The sequence below is a fragment of the Canis aureus genome, chromosome X (genome assembly GCF_053574225.1).
Source record: "Canis aureus isolate CA01 chromosome X, VMU_Caureus_v.1.0, whole genome shotgun sequence".
In the NCBI taxonomy this organism is placed as follows: Eukaryota; Metazoa; Chordata; class Mammalia; order Carnivora; family Canidae; genus Canis; species Canis aureus.
The window spans coordinates 58,588,222-58,615,890 of record NC_135649.1 but is presented as its reverse complement, the minus strand read 5'-3'; the positions used below and the strand labels follow the sequence as shown (position 1 = coordinate 58,615,890).

The 27,669-nt window shown below is 36.5% G+C and overlaps 1 protein-coding gene and 1 pseudogene across 3 annotated transcripts in view; one reads left to right on the top strand and one right to left on the bottom strand.

Moving 5' to 3' along the window:
- LOC144307621 (uncharacterized) overlaps positions 1 to 27,669 on the top strand; it is a 290,432-nt gene that overhangs the window by 109,480 nt on the left and 153,283 nt on the right. The gene's annotated exons all lie outside the window — the stretch shown is intronic.
- On the bottom strand, positions 5,655 to 7,365 carry LOC144308379 (natural resistance-associated macrophage protein 2 pseudogene; annotated as a pseudogene).

The window sequence follows — 27,669 nt, the reverse complement described above, 5'->3', positions numbered from 1 at the left end:
GGGATTTCTTGTCTCTTGCTGCTTTAAGGATCTTCTCTTTATCTTGGAATTTGCAAGCTTAACTATTAAATGTCGAGGTGTTGAACGGTTTTTATTGACTTTAGGGGGGGATCTGAATGCCTGTTTCCCTTCCCAGATTAGGAAAGTTTTCAGGTAGGATTTGTTCAAATACATATTCTGGACCTCTGTCCCTTTCGGCACCCTTGGGAACCCCAATTAAATGTAGATTTTTCTTCCTCAGGCTGTCATTTATTTCCCTTAATCTATCCTCATGATCTTTTGTTTGTCTCCTTTTTCCTCAGTTTCCCTCTTTGCCATCAACTTGTCTTCTATGTCACTCACTCGTTCTTCCACCTCGTTAGCCCTCGTTGTTAGGACTTCTAGTTTGGATTGCATCTCATTCAATTGATTTTTAATTTTGCCTGATTAGATGTAAATTCTGCAGTCATGAAGTCTCTTGAGTCCTTTATGCTTTTTTCTAGAGCCACCAGTAGCTGTATAATAGTGCTTCTGAATTGGCTTTCTGACATTGAATTGTAATCCAGATTTTGTAACTCTGTGGGAGAGAGGGCTGTTTCTGATTCTCTCTTTTGGGGCGAGGTATTCCTTCTAGTCATTTTGTTCAGTGCTGAGTGGCCAAAAATAAGTTGTATTGGGAAAAGGAGAAAAAGAGAGGAGAGAAAGAAGGAAAGAAAAGAGAAAAAGAAAAAGAGAAGAAAAAGAGAAAGAAAGGAAAAAAGGGTGGGGGAAGCAAACAGAAATCAAAAAGCATAAAAAACAAAACAAAACAAAACAAAACAAAACACATGGGGGAGTATCTTCTGATTCTGTATACTTTAAGTCCCTTGACTTTCCCTGGTACTTGTCTGTGTATCTGGTCTTCTTGGGGCGGGGCCTGTTGTGCTGATTTTCAGGTGTTATCACTTGGGGGAGCTGCTCAGCCCCTGCCTGGTGCAGGGCTCAGTGGGGGTTGTTTACCCCGTGAGGCACCAGGAGCAACAGCCCCAGTGGCGGCGGCCAGCTCTGGAGCCCTGGATTCAGCCCCCGCAATAACTCCAGAGCTCTCCGTCTGCAGGGGCCTGGAGGCTCTGGGGCGGGGCCGCTGATCTGCTCAGCTCCGTGCAGGAGCGTCCTTGCTGTCCTGGGCCCTCCTGGCCTCTGCCTGTCCTGCGGGGAGGCCGGATCCTGGGCTGTGTCCCCGGCACCCTGTGGTCCCAGGCCTCTGCTGTTGGATTCTCACTCCCGGCTGAGAAGCCCTCTCCGCGGAGCCGCCGCCGGAGCCCCTCTCAGCTGCTCCCGGGTCAATGCGTGTGTGCGCTGCAGCCCTTTAGGGAGCTTGGCGCACTCTCCCCGGGGAGCAGGTGCTCTGTTAGTGTCCCAGGGATCCTGAGGGCATCCCTGCCCTACTGGGTCTCTGCTCTAAGTCCCTGCGAGTGCCTTTTCCCCCGGGAAGATTGGTGAAGCTCCCGCTTCTCCGGGAGGGAGCTTTCCTGTCCTGGGGGCACAAGCCCTGGCCCTAGCCTGGCTCCTCGTGGGGCCCTTCCCCCTTGGATGCCTTTTGTTTCTTTAATTCTTTTTTCCCTGTCTTCCTACCTTGATAGAAGCGTGAACTCTTCTCACTGTAGCATTCCAGCTGTTCTCTCTTTAAGTCTCAGGCCTAATTCTTAGATTTTCAGGATTATTTGAAGGTTATCTAGGTAATTTGGTGGGGACAGGTGATTTGGGGACCCTACTCTTCCGCCATCTTGCCCCTCCCTCCAGCTAAATCTTTTGAACATATTAAATTGTGTACCTTGAGTCTCAATCTCTAGTGTGAAATGTCAAATTTACGAAAGAAAACACCTGATAAAATAATTATAGCTAAGAAAGATAGGCGCCTTTCACAGAATATGCATTCAATCATGGAGATCGTGTTTTTACACCAAAGGTCACATCAAATACCAAAGTGTTGATATTTGTTCACTCCAATTTCTCAAATTGTTCAGGATCTTATAAATAACCCAAGTTTTATTTCCCTTTAAATGAATATTAAACTTATAAATATTATGGCAGAACATTTTTCCAGTTTCATTGAGATGTAGTTGACATATAACATTGTGTAGCTTTAAAGTGTATGCTATGATGATTTGATACGCATATATATTGCAGAATGTTTACCACAATGAAATTAGTTAACATATCCGTTACCCCACATAATTCCCATCTTGTTGTTATGATGAGGACATTAAAGCTCTACTTTCATGATGGCTTTCAAATATATATTTTTAAGTGTAGTCACCAAGCTATAAGTTAAATCCCCACAAAGTATTCATTTAATAAGTAAGAGTTTGTATCTTTTGATCAACATCTCCGCATTTCTCCCACCCCTCAGCTCTTGTAATCACTGTCCTACTCTCTGTTGCTATGAGTTTGATGTTTTTAGATTCCACATATAAGCAAGATCAGGCAATATTTGTTTTTTCTGTCTGACCTACTTTACATATTGTCCTCAAGGTCCATCATTTGTCACAAATGGAAAGATTTCCTTCTTTTTTTTATGATTGCATATTTTTCTATTTCTTTATCCATTCATCTACCAAGGAATATTTAAGTTGCTTTCATGTCTTGGCTAGTGTGAATAATGCTGCGGTGGAAACAGGAATGCAGATATGTCTTCAAGATAGTGTTTTCATTTTCTTTGAAAGTATACCAAGGGTGGATTCATGTATTATATGGTACTTCTATATTTAATTTCTAAGGTATCTCTATGCTGTTTTCTGTAGCATTGGCACCAATTTATATGCCCACCAACAGTGTACAAAGTTTTCCCTTTTTCCAAATTCTTGCCAGCATTTATTGTCTCTTGATTTTTAATAGCCATACTAACAGATGTAATATGTCTTTGTGGTTTAGATTTACATTTCTTTATGATTAGTGATATGGAGCACTTTTCATGTACTTTTTTGGCCATTTATATGTTTTCCTTCGATAAATATCTGTTAAAATTCTCCACCCCTTTTTTAATTGAATTGTATGGGGTTTTGTTTTTTAATTGTATGAGCTGTTTATAGATTTTTTGAATAATAACTCTGTATCAGATATATGGTTGACAAATATTTTCTCCCATTCCATAAGTTGCCTTTTCATTTTGTTGATTATTTCTTTTGCTCTGCAGAAGCTTTTTAGTTTGTCGTAGTCTAACTTCTGATTTTTCCTTTTGTTGTTTGTACTACTGGTGTTAAATTTAAAAAATCATTGCTAAGACTATTGTTAAGGAGCTTTTTCTTTTATGTTTTCTTCTAGAGTTTTATAATTTGAAGTCTTATATTGAAGTTCTGAATCCATTTTGACTTAATTTTTATAGGTGGTATGGGATAGAGGTCCAATTTCATTATTTTGCATGTAATTTTTCCAACACCATTTATTGAAGGCACTATCCTTTTGAGTATTTTTTTCTCAATTGTCAAAAACTGGTTGACAATATATGTTTGGGTCTGTGGGCTTACAAATCTGCTCCATCATTCCATGTGCCTATTTTTTTTCCAAAACCATACTGCTTTATTACTGTAGATTTGTAATATAGTTTGAAACCAGGAGGTTTGATGTTTCTAGCTTTACTCTTTTTCTCAAGATTTCTTTGGCTATTTGGGGTCTTTTGTGGTCCCACTCAGATTTTAGGATTTCTTTTGTGTGTGTGAAAAACTCCATGGGAATTTTTGTAGGTATTGCACTGAATCTGTAGATGCCTTTGGGTTGTATGGACATTTTAACAATATAATCTCTTCCAGTCCATGAACATAAGATATCTTTCCATTTATTCATGTCTTGTTCAGTTTCTTTTATCTATATCTTACAGTTTTTAGCATGTAGCTCCTTTACCTCCTTGGTTAAATTTATTTCTAAGTATTTTATTATCTTCAATACTATTATAAATAGGTTTATTTTCTATTTTTCTTTTAGATATTTCATTGTAAAGAAATGTACTTGATTTTGTATGTTGATTTTGTATCCTACAACTTTACTAAATTCATGTAGTATTTGTAAAAATTAGGGATGGAATCTTTAGGGTTTTCTATAAACAAGATCAAGCTTGATGTAGAGACAATTTTACATCTTCCTATTTGAATGCCATTTATTTTTTTTCTTGCCTAATTGCTGTGGCTAGTACTTCCAGTATTAGTTTTTCAATTTTTACATATTAACTTTTTTTAAGTATTTTTAAGTGTACAGTTCAAAGGTATTAATATTTATTTATTTATTTATTTATTTATTTATTATAGTCACAGAGAGAGAGAGACAGAGACACAGGCAGAAGGAGAAGCAGGCAGAGGGAGAAGCAGGCTCCATGCACCGGGAGCCCGATGCGGGACTCGATCCTGGGTCTCCAGGATCGTGCCCTGGGCCAAAGGCAGGCGCCAAACCGCTGCGCCACCCAGGGATCACCCCATATTAACCTTTTTATTGTAAAAATCTTAAGGAAAAAAGTTCTAGTTAGAGAAATAAAGAAAAATTTCTAACCCATATGTGGGCAGGCAATTAGTGACATGTGAATTAGTCATCCAAATCCTAGTCTAATTCTGATCTCATATTATACTTGGTACAAATATCTTAAAATAAAATGCTTACTTAGCATTTAAGGAGATTCAACATTAGAAATATTCCCACTCCTGGAAATAGACTTTGGATCTAGAATTGGTGTCTGGAGTTTTAATGGGAAAAATTGGAAGAAAGGACATGGTAGGACTCTACAAACATTAGAAAGAAAACAACTACCTCCATCATCTTCTACTGAGACTTACAAAGTTAAATGTTAGAAGTTTCAAAAAACAAAAGAAGTTTCTTCTTTTTATACCTAAAACTTGAATGTTAGTATGGGCTGAGTTACAACATAGGATGGAAAACTGATTATTGATTAGAGTATGGTTTCTGGATCTTCTTATGAGATATTAAGCTTTTTGGAAAATACCACCATGCCTCTAAAAATATTCCAAGAAAAGCAACAAAGAGAATAATAATTATAAAGCACATCAATAACCAGGATTAAATATAACAGCTGGATAGAAGAAATGTTTGCTTTAGAAATGATGTAATAATTAAGTAGTTGCCAAAGGTCTGGTTCATTAAAACTGAAGTGGAATTTAACTGGCCATAGTCAAATATCACTTTGAAAAATAAGTCAATTTAACCAGTTCATCCTGAAAAAGAGCATTATTCCCTTTCCTTTCTTACATGTGACCCAGATAAGACGAATATCTGATGTATCTGAACAATATTTTTTTAAAAATAAGAAAAACATATCAATTTTAAATAACTTTAAAACTGATAGAAACTAAACAGCTTTAACCTTAAAGCTGATATGCTCATGTTTACATAAATATATAAACATATATATTTTTTTAAATTCCAGAAATGAAGACACAAGGCCATGGGGTGTGTGGCCATTGTAGGCCAATCATTTAACTCTGGCTATTGTAGGACTGTTTTGACATGTGTGGAGCTCTGTCCTATATTTACAATTGCCATCTTTAAACACCCTTCCCATGAGGGAATATTTGCCTTCTGTTCAAAGCATCTTAACAAAATTCATCTCTGAACTAACAGGGATATGTTAACAGGACACCTGGCATAAAAGGACTAAGAGAAAGTGATTCTTATACAGTCTCTCAGGCTGTCAATCATTTAGGCACAAGTGAATTAGCATCCATGGTGTTGAGAAAATAGAATTTAGGCTGAGAAGTCAATCCCAGATGGGTACATATTCCTACAGTCCAGGGAGGACAATGCCCAGTACAATCAAACATTGCCAATCCAAGTAAAACACAAAGCTCATATAAACCATGTTGACCACAGTGGTCATCACATGCAATGCCAAATGCTCTAGTTCCTGGACATAAACCATGACAAACTACATGTTGATGGGACAGATGATAAGGACAAAGATCTGGCCTTATAATCCTCCAGACTATTCCATTGGCAAAGTCACTCATTTCTGGCCATAAGCTCATAAATGTGAGGATGGGTATGGGAGGAAAGTGAAGATGGAAGCTCTGTAGAACATTCAGAAGTGCTTCATAGTCTTTACATCTTGGAGGATGGCAACAAGCAGAATGGGGATGATAGCAAAAGATGGTGTCAGAATCACTCAGGAAAAACATGACCATTTTAGGTTCAGGAATCTCTCCATGACTAACTGTCCAGACTACATTCCTGCCACGGTGGAGCTTTGTCCTACAGCCAGGATCCCCACTGCCCAGATATAGAGTGCAGCAAGCCCAAAGTTACATCCTAGCACAACACCTGCTTTGTAGATGTCCATAGCCAGTTGTGAGTTATCATCAGGAGAAAGGGTAATGTGTGAACTGCTGTTATTTCCACAGACTGCAACCACCTAGTTGTTGGTTTTTTCAAAAAAAAATTCTTCAGCAAAGACTGAGATAACAAATATGTTGATGATGAAGGGAACAAAGAGAGCAACTCAGGAGTCAATGAAAAAGTACTTACTAGCTTCTTGAACTTCCTGCTTATTGGCTTCGTTTACATGTCTGGACCAGACTAAGGCAGAATGCAGGTACATATTGTGGGGCATGATGACAATTTCCATGATGCCCACAGCCTGCTTAATCTGTGAGATATGACAGTCCAAACACAAGTGCAGGAATATGCCCTAGAGTACCCGGCTCTGGGTACTCTGGGTTTCACTGTAAATATATTCATGTCCAAATATGAGGGTCATAATAGTGATGAGAAAACCTAAAAAATGCTTCTAGTTTCCACAAGCCTTTTTTTTGTACAAAAAAAAGAGAAATACAAATGTCTGCAATGGTCATGAGAACTCCACCCAACAGAGGTACCCTTCCTATAGACGGAAAATTGATGGCAATGACTGAACCAATAACTTCTTGTATATCTGAGCAAAAAAACAGCCAACTCTACCATGAACCATAGGCTAATTCGTGGGTACCTAGGATAATGAGAGCAACATACTTCAGCAATAGGCAAACCCCTCACCACCCCCAGTCCAGCTGCATGATGCTGGAGCAGGAGCCCCATGATGGTGGCCAACAGAAAAACCAACAGCAACTTCAATCCAGCCACTGTTCCAGACTACAAATAAGATTCAATGTTTTCTGGATCCAGGTAGGCAGTGCTCATAAGAAAGTCGGGTCCTGTGAAAGCCCAGAGTTTATGAAGCTAAAACAAGAATACTGTTCCTCAGGAATGGTGATCATCCCATCAAAATAGATGGTGAAATGTTCCTGTGAATGCCTGGTGGACGGTGGAAGAGATCCTGTTGTAGGCAGGGTTGAAGATATCAAGACAGGCAGATTCCTCATGGTCTCTAGAAGCATCATCATCTGGCATCTTCTGTTCAGTCCCGAACCCCATGGTGGATACCTGAATGCCCAATTTGTTAGAATAGGATTCAACTTCATAACTACATGACAGGATGCCCCCACATATGCCACTCCATATCCCAGGAGCTAGCACCTACTCCAGTACTATGTTGAAATGGAGGGCTGAGAGTGAACATCCTTGTCTTGTTCCTGATTTTAGAAAAAAAGGCTTTCAGCTTTCAAAGGTTGAGTATCAGGTTACCTGTGGGCTTGTCATATATAGCTTTTATTATGTTGAGATATGGTCTTTCTATGCCCAAGTTTTTGAGAGCTTTTAACAAGAAATAGTGTTGAATTTTGTCAAAAACTTTATCTGCAAAAAAAAAAAAAAACTTTATCTGCATTTATTGAGAGGATGATATGATTTTATGGTTTATTAATGTAATACAAAATGTTTATATATTTGAATATGTTGAATGATCTTTTCATCACAGAGGTTAATGCCACTTGTTCATGTTTTCTGATCCTTTTAAGGTGATGTTGAGTTTGACTCGCCTATATTTTATTGTGACTTTTTACATCCATATTCATCCACAGTACTGGCTTCTAGTTTTACTTTGTGGAAATGTCGTGTTATTTGTAGTATTTTTATATGGCTTTGGTGTCAGGGCTATGCTGGCCTCACAAATTGAGTTTAAGAGTGCTCCCTCCTCTTCAGTTTTGTAGATGAGTTTGAGAAGAATTGGCAGTAATTCTGTTTTAAATATTTGGTAGAATTCTCCCATGAAACCACTTGGTCCTGGACTTTTCTTAGTTGAGAAATTTTAAATTAATGCCTTAACTTACTTTGTTGTTATTGATCTGTTCAGCTTTTCTATTTCATTGTGACTCTTCTTAGTAGGTAATATGTTTTTAAGAATTTACTCATTTCTTTTATGTTATCAAATTTATTGACATATAATTGTTATTAGTACCCTCATATGCTTTTGTCTTTTTGTGGAATTAGTTGTAATGTCTCCCCTTTCACTTATAATTTTGTTTGAGTCCTCCTTCTTTCTTTTCCCTTTGGTATTTTAGCTAAAGTCTTGTTAGTTTTATTTATTTATTTTTTAAAACATCTTTTGGTTTCATGGATTTTTTTCTATTGTCTTTCCAGGATATATTTTGGTTTTTTTTCTAAGCTTTATTTCCTTCTTTTTGCTAACTTTGGGTATAGTTTGTTATTTTTCTAGTTCCTTGAGTTGTATAGTTAGAATGTTTATTTCATAGCTTTCTTTTTTTTTTATTAAAGTAGACATTTATCACTATATACTCCCCTTAGTACTACTTTTCCTGTATCCCAAGGATTTTGGTATGTTGTGCTTTTATTTTTGTTTGTCTTAAGATACTTTGATTTCCCTTTTGATTTTTCTTTGATCCATTGTTCATTTAGGAGTATGTGTTTTTTTTTTTAATTCACATATTTTTTTTAAAATTTCTGAGTTTTCTTCCTTTTACTGATTTCCAGTATCATACCATTATGCCTGAAAAAGATAATTGATATGATTTAAATATTTTTTACATCTGTTATTGTTTGCTCTGTGGCTAAACATGCTATCTATCTTGGAGAATATTCCACGTGCACTTGAGAATTTGTTTTCCAGTGCTATTGGACAGAATGTTTTGTGTATGTCTATTGAGTCCCTTTGGTCTATAGTGTTATTTAGGTCTCCTGTTTCCTTAATAATGTTCTGTCTAAATGATCTATCTGTATAATCTTGAAAGTGTGGTATTGAAGTAAGTCTTTTACTATTATTCTATTGCTATCCATTTCTCTCTTTGGTTCTGTTAATATTTGCTTTAAAAAGTTAGGTACTCCAATATTGGGTGCATATATATTTATAATTTTATATTCTCTGATGAATTGATGCCTTTCTTTGTCTCTTGTGACTAATTTTCACTGAAAGTATTTTATCTGATAGAAATATTACCATTTCTACTCTCTGAGTTACTATTTGCATGGAGTATCTTTTTCCATCCCTTTACTTTCTGGCTATTTGTGTCCTTAAAATTATAGCAAGCCTTATGTAGGTATCAGAGTTAGAAACTGGTTTTTTAATTCATTTAGTTATTCTGTCTTTTTTTCCCTATTAATCATTTTCCTTTATTTTTGAAATTTTGTTTTTTCCATCATGACAAGTGTACTATTTAATCCCCATCACCTATTTCACCCATCCCCCCACCCCTCTGGTAAACATCGGTTTGTTATATGTAGCTAAGAGTTTGTTTCTTGCTCTCTCTCTCTCTTTTCTCCTTTGCTCCTTCATTTTGTTTACTAAATACCACATAAGAGCGAAATCATATGGTATTTATCTTTGGCTGACTTTGCTTATCATTACACTCTCTAATTCTATCCATGTTGTTGCAAATGGCAAAATTTCATTATTTTCAGGGCTGAATAATATTCCATTGTACATATATACCACTTCTTCTTTATCCATTCTTTTATGGATGGGCACTTGGGCTGCTTCCATACATTGACTATTGTAAATAATGCTGCAAATAAACATAGGGGTACATATATCCCTTTGAATAGGTATTTTGTATTTTGGGGTAAATACCCAGTGGTGCAATTACTGGATCATAGGGTAGTTGTATTTTTAATCTTTTGAGGGAACTCTATACTGTTACACAGTGGCTGTACCAGTTTGTATTCTGACCAATAGTGCAGAAGGGTTCCTTTATATCTTACCAACACTTGTTTCTTGTGTAGCCACTCCAGCTTTTGATTGAAGAATTTAGTACATTTACATTTGAAGTAATTACTGATAAGTAAGGTCTTACTTTTGCCATTTTGTGAATTCTTTTCTGGCTTTTTTGGTTCTTTTGTTCATTAATTCCTTTCTTTCCATCTTCCCTTGAGATTTATTTTTAAAAATAATTCTATGCTTGTATTCTTGTCTTTTATCTTTTTGTGTATGTTTTCTTTTTTTAAGATTTTATTTATTTATTCATAAGAGACAGAGAGAGAGAGAGAGAGAGAGAGGCAGAGACACAGGCAGAGGGAGAAGCAGGCTCCATGCAGGGAGCCTGATGTGGGATTCGATCCCGGGACTCCAGGATCACGCCCTGGGCTGAAGGCAGGTACCAAACCGCTGAGCCACCCAGGGATCCCCTAATGTACGTTTTCTCTTTATGGTTACAATGAGGCTTACATAAAAAATATTATAGATCTAACAGTGTATTTTAAGCTGATAACAACTTAATTTCAATCACATACAAAATCTGTACACTCTTTTCTTCACCACATAATTTATGCTATTGATTTTACACTTTACATTTTTTTATATTCTGACTTCATTAAAAATTATTGTAAGCTATAGTTATTTTTAAGGTTATTTTTAACTTTTAATACCTAGTACTGGCTTTGATTTGAGTGTGATTGGCATTGCCTTCCTCACTCTTAGCTTGAGTATTGCTGGTTACAAAGTTTCTAGGTATTCTTGCCAGTCCTTCTGGTTTAATGGAGCCCAAGAATCACAGTGGTTAAGGCTATGTTTCTGCTCACTTAGAGAGCAGAATGGTAAGAAACCACTCCAAGCAACTCCCAAATTTTTTCAAGTACGCTTTTGAGTCAAGAGGTGTCAGAAGATATCCTTAGCTTTGGCTATGAACTAATCTCTTTACTTGGCTATAGCAAGGGAACTCTCTATGCTCAGTACTGACTGCTCAGGGGTGATCAGTGCCAACCACTTATTTCTCAGCTTTAACATTTTTGTTACAGAGTTTCTAGGTACTCTCACCAGCCTCTTTGGTCAGATAGGGATGAGAGATACTCTAACCATCAGATGGGGCTATGACTCAGCTCCTTGCCTGGGCATGGGCAAACCAAGCACCAGGGCCAGAAAAAATCCTTGTTTAAAGACCTGAATCAGACAGTTATGCATCCCAATGAGTTTCTTAGTCAGAGTGTATCAATTACTTCAGTCTGCAGATGCACAAAGCCACTTAGCTGGGATTACTACTTAGGCAGTGTAGGTATGAACTTGGTCTGCCAAGATCCATATGCTGGATTCTTCAAGCCCCCATCACTTCTTCACAGATTCATAGTGTCTGAGCCTTGAAGACTCCCCTGAAATTTATATAATGCAAGACCAGACTAAGGGTTCCCATGAAGAATCTGAAGCTATTTTAAAAAATAGAAATGGAAGGAAAACTTCCAAACTCATTCTATGAGGCCATCATTTTTTAAAATAAATGCAAGAGAGCTCTCCAAGTTGATGTAAAATGATGCTAAGTAACAACATGAAAACATAAAAAATCATAAAACTCACTGGTGAAGGTAAATATATAGTCAAATTCAGAATACTCCATCAATTAGGAATGATGTCACCAAAATGGTGACTTAGGTCATCCTGACTTTATTTCCTCTCCCACGAAGAACAACTAACAATTACTCATGAACAAGACACCACTGAGAGAATCCTGGAACACAGGGGTGAGGATGAAGCAAGTCTGAGATCAAGAGAGACTGAATTAGAAGGGTAAGAGAAATGGCTATACAGTGACCACAGTGTCCCTCCCACAAGCCAGCAGCACAGAATCATGTGGAGAGGTCTCCCCTGAGCCTCAAGTTCCTCTGGTGGGAAAAGGGGGCCTCAGGGGGGACAACCAGTGTCCCCAGCATTGTGAAACCAACAACTAGGTGGTTGAAGTCTGTAGAATTAACAGCAGTCCCCACATTACCCTTTTTAAAATCTTTTTTTAAGGTTTTATTTATTTATTCATCCCACTTTTTTCTGGCCTGGAAGTTTTGTACAGAGAAATCCAGTGATAAGCCTATAATGGTTCCCTACTATATGAAGTGTCATTTTTCTCTTGATGATCTCAAAATTCTCTTTGTCTTTGATTTTTAAGATTTTGGTTTTCGTCTGCCTCAGAGTAATCTTAGTTAGGTGTATCTTGCTTAGGGTTTTGAGATTCCTTTACTGCAATGTCATACCTTCTAAAACTTGGGAAGGTTTTTGGTTATTATTTCCTCATTTTCTTTATGGTGTTTTTATTTATATATTTATTTTGAAATAATAAATTCTTTTAAAAAGTTAATTTAGTTAACATATACTGTGTTATTAGTTTCAGGGGTAGAATTTAGTGATTCGTCAGTTGCATATAACACCCAGTGCTCATTACAAAAAGTGCCATCCTTAATGATCATCACCAACTTACCCATTCCCCCCATATACCTACCCACCAGCAACCCTCAGTTTTTTTTCCTAGGATTCAGCATCTCTTATGGTTTGCCTCAATCTATTTTCATCTTGTTTATTTATCCTCCCCTTCCCCTATGTCCATCTGTTTTGTTTCTTAAATTCCACATATGAGTGAAATAATATGATATTTGTCTATCTCTGACTGACTTATTTTGCTTAGCATAATACCCTCTAGTTCCATCCACATCATTGCAAATGGAAAGATTTCATTCTTTTTAATGGCTGAGTAATAGTCCATTGTATATATATCACCTCTTCTGTATCCATTCATCTGTTGATGGGCATCTAGGCTCTTTCCATATTTTGGCTATTGTAGACATTGCTGCTATAAACATGGGGGTGCAAGTGTGCTTCAAATCACTATGTTTGTGTCCTTTGGATAAATATATAGTAGTGCAATACCTAGTGCTGGGTCAAAGGGAAAGGGTAGCTCTATTTTTAACTTTTTGAGGAAACTCTGTTTTCAGAGTGTCTATGCCAGTTTGCATTCCAACCAACAGTATAAGAGGTTTCCCCTTTCTCCCCATCCTCAACATTTGTTCTTTCCTGAGTTGTTCATGTTAGCCATCCAGATTGATTTGAGATGCTATCTCATTGTGGTTTTGATTTGTATTTTTCTGATGCCAGGTGTTGTTGAGCATTTTTTTCATGTCTCTGTTAGCCACTTGTATGTTTCCTTTGGAGAAATGTCTGTTCATATCTTTTGCCCATTTCTGGACTGGATCATTTGTTTTTTGGGTGTTGAGTTTGATAAGTTCTTTATAGATCTTGGATACTAGCCCTTTATCTGATAAGACGCGTGCAAATATCTTCTTGCTTTCCATAGGTTGCCTTTTAGTTTTCTTGAAAGTTTCCTTTGTTATGCAAAAACTTTTTATCTTGATGAATTCTCAGTAGTTCATTTTTGGTTTTGTTTCTCTTGCCATTAGTGAATTTACTAGCAAGAAGTTGCTGTGACTGAGGTCAAAGAAGTTGCTGCCTATGTTCCTATCTAGGATTCTGATGGATTCCTTTCTCACATTTAGGTCTTTCATCCATTTGAGTTTATTTTTGTGTGTGGTATAGGAAAATGGTCTAGTTTCATTCTTCTACCTATGGCAGTCCAATTTTCCCAGCAACATTTGTGGAAGAGGCTGTGTTTATTCCATTGGATATTCTTTCCTGCTTTGTTGAAGATTAGTTGACCATGGGGTTGAGGGTCCATTTCTGGGTTCTCTTTGTGTTTCATTGATCTATGCATCTGTTTTTTTTTAAATATTTATTTATTTATTTATTTATTTATTTATTTATTTATTTATTTATTCATGAGATACATAGAGAGAGGCAGAGACATAGGCAGAGGGAGAAGCAGGCTCCCTTCAGGGATCTCAATTTGGGACTCAATCCTGGAACTCTGGGATCACACCCTGAGCTGAAGGCAGACGCTCAACTACTGAGCCACCCAAGCATCTCTATACATCTGTTTTTGTGTCAGCACTTTCTTGATGATTACAGCTTTGTAATACAGCTTGAACTCCAGAACTGTGATAGCTCTAGCTTTTGTTTTCTTTATCAAAATTCCTTTGGCTATTCAGGGTCTTTTCCGGTTCCATACAAATTTTAGAATTATTTGTTTCAGTTCTGTGAAAAATGTTGATGGTATTTTGATAGGGATTGCATTGAATGTATTGATTGCTCTGGATAGCATAGACATTTTAACAATATTTGTTCTTCCAATCCATGAGCATGGAATATTTTTCCATTTCTTTCTGTCCTCCTCAATATCTTTTGTAAGTGTTCGGTAGTTTTCAGAATACAGATCCTTTACCTCTTTGGATAGGTCTATTCCTGTTATCTTATGGTTGTTATTACAATTGTAAATGGGAGCGATTCCTTGATTTCTCTTTCTGTTGCCTCATTGTTATTATATAGAAATACTACTGACTTCTGTGTGTTGATTTTATATCCTGTGACTGCAGAATTCCTGTATCAGTTCTAGCAATTTTGAGGTGGATTCTCTTGGGTTTTCTACATAGAGTACCATATCATCTGCAAAGAGTGAAAGCTTAACTTCTTTGCTAATGTGAATGCCTTTTATTGCTTTTTGTTGTCTCACTTCTGAGGCTAGGATTTCCAGTACTATGTTGAACAACAGTGGTGAGAGGGGACATCCCTGTCCTTTTCCTGACCTTTTGGAAAAGCTCTCATTTTTTCTCAATGGTGAGGATGACATCAGCTGTGGGTCTTTCATATGTCTTTTATGATAGTGAGGTATGTTCCCTCTATCTCTACCCAGCAGAGTTTTTATCCCAAAAGGATGCTATGTTTTGTCAAATGCTTTCTCTGCACCTATTAAGAGGATCATGTTTCTTATCCCTTCTTTTATTAATGTGGTATTATCATATTGATTAGTTTGTGGACATTGAAACACCCCTGCAACCCAGGGGTTGCAACGAATCCCACTTGGTTGTGGTGAATAATCATCTTAATGTAGTGTTGGATCCCATTAGTTAGTATCTTGGTGAGAATTTTTGTATCCATGTTCATCAGGGATATAGGTCTGTAATTTTCCTTTTTGGTGGGTCTTTGTCTGGTTCAGAGATCAAGGTATTGCTGGCATCATGGAATAAATTTGGAAGTTTTCCTTCCATTTCTATATGGGAATAGCTTCAGAAAAATAAATATTAATTCTTCTTTAAATGTTTGGTAGAATTCCCCTGGGAAGCCATCTGGCCCTGGAGTCTTGTTTGTTGGGAGGTTTTTGATTACTGCTTCAATTTGTTGCTAGTTATGTGTCTGTTCATGTTTTTAATTTCTTCCTGTTTCAGTTTGGGTAGTTTATATGTTTCTAGGAATTTTTCCATTTCTTCCAAATTGCCTAATTTGTTGGCATATAATTGCTCATAATATTCTCTTATAATTGTATTTCTTTGGTGTTTGTGATCTCTCCTCTTTCATTCATGATTTTATTAATTTGGGTCCTTTCTCTTTTCTTTTTGTAATTCTGGCTAGGAGTTTATTGATCTTATTAATTCTTTCATGGGACAAGCTCCTTGTTTTGTTTATTTGCTCTACTTTTCTTTTGGTTTCTATTTCATTGATTTCTGCTCTAATATTTATTATTTTTCTTTCCCCGCTGTGTTTAGGTTAGTTTGTGTATTGGAGAGTTTTCTTGTTTCTTGAGGAAGGACTGTGTTGCTATATACTTCTCTCTTAGGACTGCCTTTGCTGAATCCCAAAGGTTTTAAACTGTTATGTTTTTATTTTCATTTGCTTCTGTGAATATTTTTAAAAAATTTTTTTTTATTTATTTATGATAGTTACAGAGAAAGAGAGAGGCAGAGACACAGGCAGAGGGAGAAGCAGGCTCCATGCACCGGGAGCCTGACGTGGGATTCGATCCCGGGTCTCCAGGATCGCGCCCTGGGCCAAAGGCAGGCACCAAACCGCTGCGCCACCCAGGGATCCCTGCTTCTGTGAATATTTTTAATTCTTCTTTAATTTTTAGTTGTCTGATTCATTCTTTAGTAGGATATTCTTTAACTTCTCCTATTTTTGTGTTCTTTCCAAATTCCTTCTTGTGATTGAGTTCAAGTTTTAAAACATTGTGGTCTGAGAATATGCAGGGAATAATCCCTGTCTTTTGGTACCAGTTGAGGCCTGATTTGTGACCCAGTATGTGATCTATTCTGGAAAATATTCCATGTGCACTCCTAAATAATGTGTGTATTCTGTTGCTTTAGGGTGAAATGTTCTGAATTATATCTGTTAAGTCCATCTGGTCCAGTGTTTCATTCAAAGTCCTTGTTTCCTTGTTGATCTTCTACATAGATGATCTGTCCATTGCTATGAGGGGGTGTTAAATTCCCCTACTATTATTGCATTATTATCATTGATTTTCTTTAACTTGTCATTAATTGCTTTAAATATTTCACTGCTCCTAAGTTAGGGGCATTAATATTTATAATTGTTGGATCATTTTGTTGGATAGACTCCTTTATTATGATATGGTGTCTTCATCTCTTATTACAGTCTCTGATTTATAATCTAGTTTATCTGATATAAGGATGACTACTCCAGCTTTTTTGACATCCATTGGCATGTAAATGGTTCTCCACCTTCTCAATCTGGAGGTGTCTTTCAGTCTAAAATGAGTCTCTTATAAGCAGCACATCGATGGGTGGGGTTTTTTAAATCTGTTCTAATACTCTGTGTCTTTTGATTGGAGCATTTAGTCCATTTCCTTTCAGAGTAATTATTGAAAGATATGAATTTAATGTTGTACTACCTGTAAAGTTGCTGTTCCTGTAGATTGTCTCTATTCCTTTCTGGTCTTTGTTACTTTTGGGCTCTCTGTCTACTCAAAGGATCCTCTTTAATATTTCTTGCAGGATTGGTTTTAGTGTTCACAAATTTCTTTAGTTTTGGTTTGTCCTGGAAACTCTTTATCTATCCTTCTATTCTGAATGTCAGCCTTGCTGAATAAGGTATTCTTGGCTGCTTGTTTTTCCCATTTAGCACATTGAATATGTCATGCCAGTCTTTTCTGTCCTGCCAGGTCTCTGTGGACAAGTCTGCTGCCAGCCTTATGTGTCTTCCATCGTAGGTTAAGGATCTCTTTTCCTGAGCTTCTTTCAGGATTTTATCTTTATCTTTGAAAATTTCAAGCTTCAGTATAATATGGTGAAGTGTTGACCTATTTTTTGGTTATCTTGAGGGGGGTTCTCTGTGCGTCCTGGACTTCAATGACTGTTTCCTTCTCCAGATTAGGGAAGTTTTCAGCTATAATTTGTTCAAATAAACCTCTGACCCTCTCTCCCCCTCCTATATCTTCTGGAATCCCTATTATCTGGATATAATTTTGCTTTAAGGAATCACTGATTTCTTTAAGTCTCCATTCATGATTCAGTAGTTTTCTTTCTCTGTTCTTTTCAGCTTCCTTATTTCCCATCATTTTACCTTCTCTATCACTTCCTCACTCTTCTTCCTTGTTCATCCTCATTTTTATAGCCTCCATTTCAGACTGCATCTTGGTAATAGCATTTTTAATTTTGGCCTGACTAGATTTTAGTTCTTTTATTTCTAAAGTAAAGGATTCGCTTGTGTTCTCTATGCTTTCTTCAAGCCCAGTTAGTATCTTTATACTCATTGTTTTAAATTCTAGTTCAGACATCTTATATCTGTACTGATTAAATCCCTGACAGTGAGTACTACCTCCTGTTCTTTCTTTCGAGTTTCTCCATCTCATCATTTTGTCCAGAAAAGAGAAGGAAGAAAGAGAAAAAAAAGACGATCAATAACAACAATGACAACAGAACAGCAACCAACAAAGCAAAAAAAAAACAAAAAAACCCAAAAAAAACAAAAAAAGAAATAAAACAATTTACAAAACAAAATTAAAAAGTAGATCCTATGAAGGTTTTGGTCTGCTTGGTACAAGAAACTAGATCCTAAAATATGGAAAAAAGAAAAACATATATATACAAAAATAAAATAAAATACAATGAAAGGAAAAATTAAGAATATATAAATATAAATTTTAAAAGAATAAGTAGTTGAAAAATAAGTATATAACTGAAAAAAATAATACTTAAAATCCAAAGAATAATAATTATAATAATAAAAAACAGTGAAAGCTATATACTGTTTTCCCCAAGTGCTGAAGCTTTGCTGCCCCCTGTGATCAGCAAACTTGGTATGAGCTGGTTGTTCATACTGGTCTTGTGGGGGTGGGGCCTTTTGCTTGATTCTCACGTGCATTTGCTCTGTTGGAACTGTGCCTCCAGTGCACAGGGAGGTCAGGCTCAATGTAAGCAGCTCCAGATTCTGCTATTGCACTGTTTTGCTCCCTGAAGGCTTTCAGCACTGATTGGCTGGATGAATATGACAGCACCCCATTTTCTAGCCTTGGAGCTGAAAGTTTGCCCCGCTCTTCAGTGAGCCCTCACAGAAAAACAGCCAATCACTCTTTTCTCTCCTGTTTCTGTCAAAACTCTGTGTTCACAGCACTTTTATCCAGTTTTTTTTTTTTTTTTATCTCAGGCACATAATGAATTTCAAAACTCAAAATTTTACAGACTCCTGCAGAGAGGACCCACACTGTTCCTCCAGGAAGAGGGAAGAAATATTGCCATGCTTCTACCTTTTGCTGGACTCCTGCCAGGAAAGTGGTCACAGGACTGTGCAGCAATTTACAGTTTATGGCAACATGGAGCAGAAAGCTGGCACCTAGCTTTGCTGTTCTCAGCTGGCTTCCCCACTCTTGTGCCTGGGAACTCTGTCACATAAAGGGAGCCTGAGACTATGCTTTCACTCCTGGGATTATACCTCACTTTTCCACTTGAGCACCATTAAGCCAAGGAAGTACTCTACTCTAGTAGACTTCTAAAAGTTTCAATTTTGTGCTCTGCTACTTATCATACTTTGCAGTAGCTTCCTTCAGAGGACTCTTCTCTCCACCGTATCCTCAGATGTATCCCCCCTGATTAATGTCTCCATAACTCCTAACTTCCAAAAAGTGATCACTTTTCTACTTGTAGAATTATAGCATTTGTTTCTTCAGATCTCAGATTGATTTCTCAGGTGTTCAGAATGATTTGATAACTCTCTAGCTATTTGAAGGACCAGACCAACTTAGGTTCACTGACTCCTCTACCAACCTAACTCCTCCCCTCACATTAGCTTTTATATCAATATCTGTGATTCTTTAAACTTTCCACCCTCCCCTTCTCCTGAGATACCCATGATATGAATCTTCATTCGCTTTATGGTGTCTCATATTTCACGTAGGCTTTCTTTACTTTTCTCTATTATTTTTTCTTTTTGTTTTTCTAATTAGCTAATTTCAAATGGTCTATCTTAAACTTCACGGAGTCTTCTGTATGATCAAGGCTGTTATTGAAGCTCTGTCGAAATTTTCAGTTCTGTCATTATATTCTTCAGCTTTGGGATTTCTATTTGGTTTTCTTATAATTTCTATTAATTTATTAAATTTCTCAGTTTATTAATTTAGTTGTCTGCATTCTCTTACATTTCACTGAATTAATATAAGATGAATATCTTGAATAATTTGTCAGACAAATCATAGGTCTCTATATTTTCAGGATTAGTTATTTAATTTTATTATTTTCCTCTAGTGGTGTCCCACTTTCCTGATTCTTTGTGATCTATGTAGCTTTGCATTGGTATTTTGCATTTCAAGGATCAAAAACCTTTTTCAGTCTCTAACACTGGTCCACAGGTAAAGACTTCATAATAGTTCCCTTTTCTGATAGGATTATCTCCAAACTCACAGTTGTTCTCTGTTGGAGCCAATTATGAAATTATCTCTGGGTCTACAGTGCATTTCACCATTGTTTAAGCTTGTTACCAGGGGCTCGGGAAAACATGGATCTTGACCCTGGGTAGATAAGATTGTCTTCAGTACATTGTTCAGTAGGGTGGTGCTGGGGCAAGGGTCTGCTTCAGAAAATAGGTTAATTACCAGATGTGCCCACATTTGTGGCTCCTGCCAGGTGCCTGGGACCTATCTGGTTTTTGGATGGATAGCTGAATGAGGAAGACTGGCCCTCAACTATGGTTGAGAAGTTCTGGAACCAAGCCCTGTGGCTATTTCAGGTTTCACAACCAATACTGTGAGTCTGCAAACCTAGCTTTGGAGAACATGGATTTGCTTATCTCATAATTCCCTGGGTAGGCAGAACTTCTCCCTGACTATAAGTTGAGGTGCTGGAGCCTAGGAGAGGTCTGTTTCAGGTACTCCTGAAGGGCATACATGTGTGTAGCCCATGTCCCTGTGCTAGCAGAACTGCTCTCAGGCTGAAGCCAAGAGGAGTTGTTACTGAGCTCAGGACCTTTTTAGGGATCTTGAGGAGCACAGACAAAAATGTTTCCCACTGGGTCCCTGAGATATTACTGCTCATAAACTGTGGCTAGTAGGGACTAGAACTGAGTAAAGGACCCTTTCAGGATCTTTGGGGAGCAAAAAGGAGTTTATCTCTTGCTGGGTCTCTGGTCTAGCAAGTCTGCTGGTAGAGTATGCCTGGAGCCTTTTTAGGATCTGGCTTGCAGACAGGATTGTCTCCAACTAAGTCTCTGGACTCATAGGATTGCTGGTAGTTTATGTCTGCAAGGGAGCTAGAGAGAAATTTCTGTACCTTTCAGTATCTCCAGGGGCACAGACAGAAGTGTCTCCTGCCTGGTCTCATGGCTGGCATGTCTGCTAATATACTGTAGTATTGAGGGGCTAGAGCCAAGTATAGGGCCATTTCAAGATCTCTGGGGTTGCAGATAGGAATATTTCCCACTGGATCACTGTGCTACCAGTACTGTTTGCACACTGAAGCTAGAGGGAGCTGGAGCCATTAAAAGGCCCTTTCAGAATCTATATTTGGATTGAGTTTGGTGATCTTACCTCCAGGGGCTATCAGACTGCAGCCAAGAGGGGCCGGAGCTCGCCACATCAGGATCCACACCAGGACCAACATCCGTATACCTATTACCCAAATCACAGATGGGCATGACTCTTCCTGCTCTTTTAGTATATGGTACTGTTGCCCAGACCAAACGTATACAGGCTTTAGTTAACTTCTCAGGGGTATGAAGCTATTTATGCGTCTATAGCCAGAACTATGTTTGATGGGTCTACCATCTGGGTGTGGGCCTGCCTTCTGCTTTCTCAATATGACTCTTGTAGGTCCTGGACTGAACTGGGTTTCATAATTTTCTATCTGGATCACAAAGCTCCTATAAAGACACATTTTTCCATGGATGGATATAAAATAACTATTGATGAGGGGGGATATGAATGGAGAATATTTAATTCAGCCATCTTGTCATCTTGTTGATATCATTCCATCAAGGCTGTATTTTAATAACCCAAGCAGTCCTTACCACCCCACCAGCTACCCACCAGCTACCAAGGCATTCTCAGACTCCTTGATTCTCTCCTAATCTATATCATCTCAACATGTTACTTTATTTTTCTTCTAACTTACATTAATCAGTTCTTATCATTATACTAATTTCTTCTATATAACATATTTGGCCATATGTTATTTGCTCCTTAGAACTATTCCATTCACATTTGATGGCTGCATAGGCTCTGTGCTTAGCTCTACAGACATTTCCATTTCCTTATTAGGCACCATTTGCTGATCTTGGTACAGTAAAATCAACTCACACTAAGAAGTTAAATGTTTTGAATTGTGATTATTGATGGCAATTTCCTTAATACTTGCTCTGGTTCTCATCCCAACATTTAGTGTAAAAGCATGCATTGTACTTGGGTTCCCACCACCTACTGCATTATCTGAATACATTATGCCCTGCCATGCACAGAGCCTTCTTGGAAATAAGTTACATTTAAAACTCACTATGTCCTATAGGCATACCTGGGACATGTTGTGAGTTTGGTTCTAGACAGCTGTGATAAAGCAAATACTACAATAAAGTGAGTCAAAAGAATGTTTTGGTTTTCCATTTACATATGAAAGTATTTTACAGTATACTATAGTCATTTAAGTGTGCAATAGCATTATATCTTTAAAAACAATGTATATATCTCAGTTTAAAATACTTTAGTGCTGAAAAATGGTAATCATCATCTGAGCTTTCAGCAAGTCATAATCTTTTTTACTAGAGAATTTTGCCCCGATGTTGAAGACTGCTGATTGATCAGTTTCTTAAGGTTGGGGTGGCTGTGGCAATTTCTTATAATAAGACAAAAATGAAGTTTGTTGCATCAATTGACTCTTCCTTTCATGAACAATTTTTCTGTAGTATGTGATATCCTTGATAGCATGTTACCCACAGTAGAACTTCGTTCAATATTGAAGTCAATTCTCTCAAACCCTGCCATGGCTATGACAACTAAGTTTATCTAATATTTTGTCCTTTCAACAATCTTCACAGCATCATACCCAGGAGTGGATTGCAACTTTCATTTTGGCTATACCAGATTTTAAAAATGTTATTATAATCCCAGTATAATTAACATTCAGTATTATTTTAGTTTTAGGTGTACAATATAGTAATTTGACAACTCCATGCATTATCACCCACTGCTTACCATGGCAAGTGTACTCCTTAATCTTCATCACCTATTTCACTCATTCCCCAACCCACCTCCACTTTGGTAATCATCAGTTTGTTCTTTGTAGTAAAGAGTCTGTTATCTTGCTTTGTCTTTCTCTCTCTCTCTCTTTTTTCCCCTTTGCTTCTTTGATTTGTTTACTAAATTCCACATATGAGTAAAATCATGTTACTTGTCTTTCTGTGACATGTTTTACTAAACATTATACTCTCTAGCTCTATCATTGTTCCTGAAACAAGATTTCATTCTTTTTATGGTTGAGTAATATTCCATTGTGTGTGTATATAGCTTCTTTATCCATTCATCTATTGATGGACACTTGAGATATTTCCATAATTTGGCTGTTGTAAATAATGCTGCTATAAGTAAAATATAGTCACCTGTATTTTGGTAAATACCCAGTGGTGTGATTACTAAATCATAGGGTACTTCTATTTTTATTTATATTTTTTTATAAATTTATTTTTTATTGGTGTTCAATTTGCCAACATATAGAATAACACCCAGTGCTCATCCCATCAAGTGCCCCACTCATTGCCCGTCACCCAGTCACCCCCACCCCCCGCCCACCTCCCCTTCCACCATCCCTAGTTCGTTTCCCAGAGTTAGGAGTCTCTCATGTTCTGTCTCCCTCTCTGACATTTCCCATTCATTTTTCTCCTTTCCCCTTTATTCCCTTTCACTACTTTTTATATTCCCCAAATGAATGAGACCATATAATATTTGTCCTTCTCCGATTGACTTATTTCACTCAGCACAATACCCTCCAGTTCCATCCACGTTGAAGCAAATGGTGGGTATTTGTCGTTTCTAATGGCTGAGTAATATTCCATTGTATACATAAACCACATCTTCTTTATCCATTCATCTTTCAATGGACACTGAGGCTCCTTCCACAGTTTGGCTATTGTGGACATTGCTGCTAGAAACATTGGGGTGCAGGTGTCCCGGCGTTTCATTGCATCTGTATCTTTGGGGTAAATCCCCAGCACTGCAATTGCTGGGTCATAGGGCAGATCTATTTTTAACTCTTTGAGGAACCTCCACACAGTTTTCCAGAGTGGCTGCACCAGTTCACATTTTTGAATAACCACCATACTATTTTCCACTGTAATTATACCAGTTTTCATTCCCACAGAAGTGCAAAAGGGTTCCATTTTCTCCACATCCTTGCCAACACCTATTGTTTCTTTTGGTTTTGATTTTAGCCATCCTGACAGGTGTGAGGTTAAATCTCATTGTTAGTTTTGATTTGCATTTCCCTGATTATGAATAATGTTGAGCATTTTTTTCGTGTGTCTGTTGGCCACCTGTATGTCTTCTTTGGGAAAATGTCTGTTCACGTCTTCTGCTCCTTTTTTAAACTGGATTATTTGTTTTTCAGGTGTTGAGTTGTATCAGATCTTTATATATTTTGGATACTAACACTTTATCACATATGTCATTTGCAAACATTTTTTTCCCATAGGTTGCCTTTTAGTTTTGTCGATTGTTTCCTCCACTGTGCAAAAAGCTTTCTGTTCTGATGTAGTTCCAATAGTTTTCATTTTTGCTTTTATTTTTCTTGCTTCAGGAAACATACACAGAAAAATGTTGCTATGGCTGATGTCAGAGACATCATCTGGGAGTTCTATGGCTTCAAATCTCACATTTAGTTCTTTAATCCATTTTGAGTTTATTTTTGTAGGTAGTTTAATAAAGTGGTCAAGTTTCATTATTTTGCATGTAGCTGACCAGTTTTCCCAGAACCATTGCTTAAAGAGAATGTCCTTTCCCATTGCATATTCTTTCTTCCTTTGTTGAAGATTAATTGACCATATAAATTTGAGTTTATATCTGGGTTTCTATTCTGTTCCATTGATCTCTGTGTCTATTTTTGTGCCACTACCATATTGTTTTGATTACTACAACTTTGTAGTATAACTATAAACCTGGAATTGTCATACCTCCAGCTTTGCTTTGCTTTTCAAAATTACTTTGGCTTTTCAGAGTCTTTTGTGGATCCTACAAATTTTAGGATTGTTTGTTCAAGTTCTGTGAAAGATGCTGGTGGTATTTCCATACGGATTGTATTAAATGTGTAGATTGCTTTGGGTAGTATAGATATTTTAACATTATTTTTTCTTCCAATCCATGAGCATGAAAACATTTTTTGTGTTATCTTCAATTTATTCCATCAATGTTTTATTTTCAGAGTACAGTCTTTCACCTCTTTGGTTAAGTTTATTTCTAGGACTCTTATTATTTTTGGTGCAAATGTAAATGAGATTTTTTAAATTTCTTTTTCTGCTCCTTCATTATTAGTGCATAAAAATGCAACAGATTTCGTATCTTGAGACCGTACTAAATTCATTTATCAGTTCTAATAGTGTTTTGGTGGAGTCTTTCAGACTATTCTATACATAGTATAATGTAATCTACAAAAAAGTGAATGTTTTACTTTTTTCCTTGCTGATTTGGATACCATTTATTTCTTTTTGTTTTCTGATTGCTGTAGCTAGGACTTCCTGTACTATGTTGAAATATGGTGAAAATGGACATCCATTTCTTATTGCTGACCCTGGTGGGAAAGCTCTGGGATTTTCCTTATTGGGTATGTTGTTTTCTGTGGATTTTTCATATAAGCCTTGATTATGTTGAGGAATGTTCACTCTAAATCCACTTTGTTGAGGGTTTTTATCATGAATCAATGCCAAATGCTTTTTCTGCCTCTACTGAAATGATCATATGGTATTTATCCTTTCTATTATCGATGTATCACATTGATTGTTTTGTGAATATTGAAATACATCTTGACTCTTAGGACTAAATCTCATTTGATCATGGTGAATAATTTTTAATGTATTATTAGATTTGGTTTGCTGGTAAACTTTGTTAAGGATTCTTGTGTCTATGTTCATTAGAGATATTGTCCTATAGTTATCTTTTTTTGTGGTGTCTTTATCTGGTATCTTTTTTGTGGTGTCTTTATTTTGGTATCAGGGTGATATTGGCCTCCTATAATGAATTGAGAAATTTTCCTTCTTCCACTTTTTGGAATATTTAGAGAATAATAGGTATTAACTCTTTCTGAAATATTTGATAAAATTTGTGAAGCCATTTGCTCTTGGATTTTTGTTTGTTGGGGGAATATATATATATATATATATATATATATATATATATATATTGATTCAATCTCCTTGCTGTAATTGGCCTGTTCAAGTTTTCTATTTCTTCCTGCTTCAGTTTTGGTAGGTTAAATATTTATAAGAATTTATCCATTTTTCCTAGGTTGTCTAATTTGCTGTCATATAAGTTTTCATAATATTCTCTTTCAATTGTTTGTATTTCTGTGGTGTTGGTTGTTGTTACTATTGTTTCATTGGGATTTTGTTTGAGTCCTTTCTTTTTCTGATTACTCTGGCTAGAGGTTTATAAATTTTGTTGATCTTTCAAGGAACCAGGTCTTGGTTTGATTGATTTGTTCTTTTGTTCTTTTAGTTTCTATATCATTTTTTCAGCTCTAATCTTTATTATTTCTTTACTTCTCCTGGCGTGGGTTTTGTTTATTGTTCTTTTTCTAGTTCCTATAATTGTAAGGTAGTTTCTTGAGATTTTTCTTGCTTCTTGAGAGTTTTCTTGCTTCCTGTATTGCTATAAATTTTCCTCTTAGAACTGCTTTTGCTGCATCCCAAAGGATTTTTTTTAAAGATTTTTTTAAAATTTATTTATTCATGAGAGACACCTAAAGGATTTGAACAGATGTGTTTTCATTTTCATTTTTCTACATGTAATTTTTTATTTCTTCTTTGATTTCTTGGTTGATGCCTTCATTTTTTAGTAGCATGGTATTCAACCTGCTTGTATTTGTGGTATTTCCAGATTTTTTTTCTTATGATTGATTTCTTGTTTCATAGTGTTGTGATCAGAAAAGATGCATGGTATGACTTTGATCTTCTATTTGTTGAGGCTTATTTTGTGGCCTGATATGTGACCTATTCTGGAGACTATTCTGCATGTACTTGAAAGAAATGTGTATTCTGCTGTTTTAGGATGGAATATTCTGAATATATCTGTTAAATCCATCTTATTCAATGTATCAACCAAAACCACTGTTTCCTAATTGATTTTCTGCTTCAATGATCTTTTCATCAGTGTAAGTGTGGTGTTAAAGTCCCATAGTATTATTGTATTATTATCAGTTAGTCTCTTTATGTTTATTATTAACTGTTTTATGTATCTGAGTGCTTCCATGTTGGCTGCATAAATACTTACAATTGTTATATCTTCCTGTTGGATTGTCCCCTGCATTATTATATAGTGTACCTCTTTGTCTCTTTTTACAGAGTTTGTTTTCAAGGTCTTTTGCCCAGCGTAAGTATTGCTACTTTTGCTTTCTTTCAACATCTATTTGCATGAAAATTCTTTTTCCATCCCTTCACTTTCAATCTACAGGTGACTTTAGGTCTGAAATGAGTCTCTTGTAGGCAGCACATAAATAACTCTTTTTAATACACTCTGTCACCATATCTCTGTTTATTGGAATATTTAGTCTATTTTCATTCAACGTAATTAATGATAGATATGTATTTATTGACATTTTGTTACTTAGTTGTTGGTTGTTTTTGTAGTTTTTCTGTGATCCTTTTTTTTCTCTCTTTCATAGTTGCTGGTTCTCTTTAGTGATAGACTTGAATTCCTAATTCTTTATTCTTTACATATTTATTAGTTTTTTTATTTGTAGTTACCATTCACTTTACATATAATATCTTTTGCAGGTAGCAGTCTATATTAAGCTGATGATTGCTTAAATTTTTTTTGATTGCTTAAATTTGAACCTATTCTTAACATCTCTCCCCCTCCACATTTCTGATATTTGATATCATATATTATATTCTTTTATTTCATGCTTCTCTTGACTGATTTTTGCATGTATACTTAATTTATTTGCTGTTGTATTTTCTATTTCTCTTGTGGTTTTTGTTTTCCACTCAGAGTCACCCTTAACATTTCTCACAAGACTGGTTTAGTGGTCAAAAATTCTTTTAACTTT